This window comes from Myotis myotis, unplaced genomic scaffold (genome assembly GCF_014108235.1).
Source record: "Myotis myotis isolate mMyoMyo1 unplaced genomic scaffold, mMyoMyo1.p scaffold_m19_p_5, whole genome shotgun sequence".
Lineage (NCBI taxonomy): Eukaryota > Metazoa > Chordata > Mammalia > Chiroptera > Vespertilionidae > Myotis > Myotis myotis.
In genome coordinates, this window is record NW_023416357.1 from 69,960,100 (window position 1) to 69,964,622 (window position 4,523).

The following is a 4,523-nucleotide window of genomic DNA, read 5'->3' on the forward strand; positions in this document are numbered from 1 at the left end:
TCCTCCCACAGTTCCTCCCTGGCTGGCAAACTTCCCATGTCCCTCCCAGGCCCTGATTGTGCACCGGTGGGGTCCCTCGGCCTGGCCTGCACCCTCTCACAATCCGGGATCCCTCGAGGGATGTCAGAGAGCTGGTTTCAGCCCAATCCTGCAGGCCAGGCTGAGGGACCCCACTGGTGCATGAATTTGTGCACCAGACCTCTAATTTATAATAACAGGCTATCACTGAAATTGAATGGGCAGAAAAAGTTTGTAGACTCTCTATAATTTGAGGTTGGTCTTAAAGGATCGGTGGGATTTGTACATAAATAACAATCCCATCAACATGCATAATTCTTTAGCATTTATAGTTGTTTTACAGGCAGTGTCTGTGTTTTTTCCCCCACCTAGATAAAGAACTTTATTAACCTCAAACTTTATCCCTAGGCTTCTTCAACTTACTTAGCTGCAAAGAATGATTTGTGTATGAGCAAGACCTGTAAAGGTCTACAGTGTCCAAGGAGCTTGGGCTTAACAATATTGGAAATGTAGATTTTATCAAATCCATGAACAGAACGAGAAGATGCAGTGATACTAGAAAATAGCAGCTACCAGTATCTTTGTCAAGTTTTATCTTTTCTAGACGTTGACTCAGTTCAGTTGCTTCATTCATGGAAGCTTCATCAAAATTAACCCCAGGAACTGGGACTTCATCATCCTCCTCTCTGGTAGTAAGTGCAGCTTTTCCATCAGAGACTGGGCAGAGCATTGCCATTCTACTTACACTGGCCAGACTGTCTGCCCCACGCTGGTCTGTGGTGCTGGGTAGTAGCATCTGTGGCAGTAATGGTGAGAGTGTTTGCTGCCAGAGATGCCTGAACTTTAGAGTTGTTAAAGGGGATCACTGTTTCTTGGTTTGTGAACAAATTTACCTCTTCAAAACCAGAGGTAATTTTTATCCTTAACATCTTAAAGGAGAATTGCAGTTGATTGCTGCTGCAGCTGCTGCTGTTCTGGGAACCACTTTGTTCGAGCAGTCCCTCTCCCACCAAGGCACACATGTGCCTGCAGTTTGGCAGGTTTCTCCTGGTTCAGGATAGTTTCTTTTGTCTTGTTGGAGTGGAAATGGCGCCATGCAGGGCCCTAGGGCAGTGGTCGGCAAACTGCGGCTTCCGAGACACATGTGGCTCTTTGGCCCCTTGAGTGTGGCTCTTCCACAAAATATCACATGCGGGCACACATGTACAGTGCGATTGATACTTCGTGGCCCATACACAGAAGTTGGTATTTTGTGGAAGAGCCACACTCAAGGGGCCAAAGAGCCACATGTGGCTTGCGAGCCGCAGTCTGCCGACCACTGCCCTAGGGCATCTTGGGCAGGCAACTGAGAATGGGTAGAACCGGATGCTGTGAGTAAGGTACTCCATCTCCATTTATGTATCAGAAGTCTCTCACTGGAGATTAAATGACTTGCCCTATGTCATAGAGAAACCTGGACCTGCAGCCCAAGACACACAGAAAAATATTTGTTCGATTGAATATTCTAGGCCAGAGGTTAGCAACCTATGGCAGTGAGCTGAGTCCACCTGCCATTTGTTGTTGTAAATATAGTTTTATCGGAACAAAGCCCCACCCACGCATTTATGTGTCATTTATGGCTGCTTTTGTAGTCATCCAGTGGAGTCGAGTAGTTAAGATAGGGATCATATGGCCGCATACCCTAAAATATTTACCAGCTGGCCCTCTGCAGAGAAAGTCTGCCAATCCCTTTTCTAAACAAGAGGAAAGCAAATATTAGATAAAATGAACCTGCTACTTACATTTTCAGAATTATTTTCTGTGATACTTTTGTAAGCAAAGACTTCTCCAAATGAAGTCTTTTTATGTGTGGTAGGGTCAAAAACAGCAAAGATGTATATGACTGTGTGTATATATGATATATATATATATATATGTTATATGATACATTTATATGATATATATGATATATATTAAATTCTGTAGCAGTGCCTCTGAAAATAGAAGGATGACAAAGCATTTTAGATTTAATCTGTAGGAAAGGCATTCCTGTATTAAGGGAGACCCACTGGTTTCTTCCACATCAAAAAGATAAGTGTACTATTCATTCATGTCAGATCATTGAAATTTTCACTTATTCTTGGCTCCCTCCTCATAAAGATAGTGCTTTATTCAGATTCATAAATCACTCTAAGAAAATACAGTTAAGGAAAAGGTTTGCATTACAGACTCATTTAATAAACATTCTGGAGGGCATGATTGCTTTAGGCCTGAAATGAAACAACATCTCAGTAGAAATTAAAAAACATAAAGGAATGTGTTCAGGTAATTGCTTATTAAATTTTCAAAGCCCAATGACAATAACAAGTTTAAATTGATTGCTTAATATGTTTAAACTAGATGCTGCTGAATGTACAACCAGCGAGGCCTGAAAGGAAACCTTATTGAAGAGCTAAGTACAGCAGTACCTTTTTTGCCTCTGGGGGCTCGGAGAGAATTCAATAAGGCTGGCTGAGATAGTCCAAATTAAATTGGTTAGTAGCAAGTGCAACTGTTCCTAGTTTGTTCTGACCCTTAACTTAGAAGATTTTGTATCAGCTCTGGGTCTAAGCAATAGAAAGACAAAGGCACTCACATTCTTGCCCGTGGAGTGTACTTTCAAAGTCATTTATTGTTTCTCCCCAGGAATCTCTCCTGGCTTCCTCTTCTTCCCTTTACCACTCACCCACACATGGAAAATCTGCAGCAGCTTAATTGTGATATGGATTTCTTCAGTCTTCTTAAATGTCTAATCAGCACACATATTTCCTTTAGAAATGGCCTTATAACTCATTATTAGAGAGTTCCATACATATTCTGATTAGCCTAACGGAATACCTATTTCAACATTAATACAAGATAACCTCACTTAATTAGAACTTTTAAAATGAAGGCTCTTCTGTAGACATATTTTTATTATTGATTTTACATACTCTCTGATCTGTAAATTAGTAAAAGAAATATTCAGTGTCTGAGTTTTTATCTTTACTCTTTGAGGAATGCCATGAAATAAATAAATTTTCAGATAGTTTCCTATACTATTTTCAGCTATTGCTATGTTACATTTAGTATTAAAGGATTTACAGTAATGATCTGGAGACCTTTGACCTGTAGGGAAACAGTAGTTACATTATATTAACTGTAAACTGTAAGTTTAACTATGGAAGTCAGTGTATTTTTCAGCAGAGGTTGAAATGGAAGTAAATCATCTCCACTTGTTTAAGTGAGAAAATGCAGTTACCCAAAGCAACTGCTGTCCTTGGTTCCACTGGGGCTGAGTACCTGGCACTTTTTCTTTTTTTGCAGCTAGAGAGCCTGGAAATTGAACTGTGATATATGGAGAAGGCTGCTCTGGGTGTAGTCTCTGTGATGAGAAAGTTTATTGTCCATACTTGGGGACTCTTAAAAACTGAAGAGTAGGGACACATCAAAGGGAAAAAGAACAAGGGTAAGAGTGGACTGCAGAGTAGTCTCTTGGATGAAGGAAAAACAGAAAAGTAATGTGTGCTTTAAACAGGAGAATTGTGATACATACAAGTTGTGTGGAAGGAGTTTGAATCCAAACTGACCTTGCTGGAAGGTCCTTATGATCCAGCCCCTGCATCGCAAGGATCAGATCCTCCCGGGTGAAAAGCTTCTTTGCTTTACCACCTTTCTTGTCGATATTTTCTGACCTTTCTCAGTGTTATTGATGAGTTCTGATTTTTACTTACCCGCATCATGATCCTCCTCCGATATCAGTTGCACACGGTTGTTAGATAGGCTAGTTGTGTTGCAGTAACACCTCCCCCCAAAATCTAAGTGAATATGATCACAAAACTCTGTTTTCTCTCAGGCCTAGCATAGGTCTGCTGGGCACTCTACTCTATGTCTTCTCTCTAGGATCCAAGCTCTTAGGATGGCATCTGTCTGGACCTCCAAGGAAAGCCAGCGCAAAGGGGAAGAGACAGCAGTGAATTGTACTCTGCTTTTTAACACACCTACCCGGGGGGGAAAAGTCACTTTTGATCATGTTTCATTGGGCACAACCAGCCACGTGGTCATGCCAATGCCAATACAAAGGAACTGCAAGGTACAGTTGCTCCATGTGCTGAAAAAAGCTAGAAATATTTGATGGAGGGAGAATACACTACAATGAACTATCTCATTTATTACATATAGGGTACTGGGAAAAGATTTCTATCTTTAAGGGGTGATGGCTTATGTGAGGTGATGGAATTTATATGCAAATTACATGCAAAATGCAAGTTGGCCAAATTACTGGATTAGGGACATCTCCAAGAAGTCCTGAGGTGGTGCTACAATGATGTGATTAGGGTCTGAACATTGGTTCCCTCATTTAATAGCCTATAAAATAGACAAGTGACTTAATTGTACAGATGACTCGCTTTCCTCATCCATATAGTGGGATGACTAATAGTGCTTTCTTCATTGGTATTTTGTGAGGATTATATGAGATAATGTGTAGCATGTGCTTAGGTAGCATT

At 40.9% G+C, this 4,523-nt stretch overlaps 1 pseudogene; it reads right to left on the reverse strand.

Annotated features, from left to right (window-relative positions):
* Window positions 1-409: 409 nt before the first annotated feature.
* On the reverse strand, window positions 410-3,755 carry LOC118656520 (annotated as a pseudogene).
* Between the last annotated feature and the right edge of the window lie 768 nt (window positions 3,756-4,523).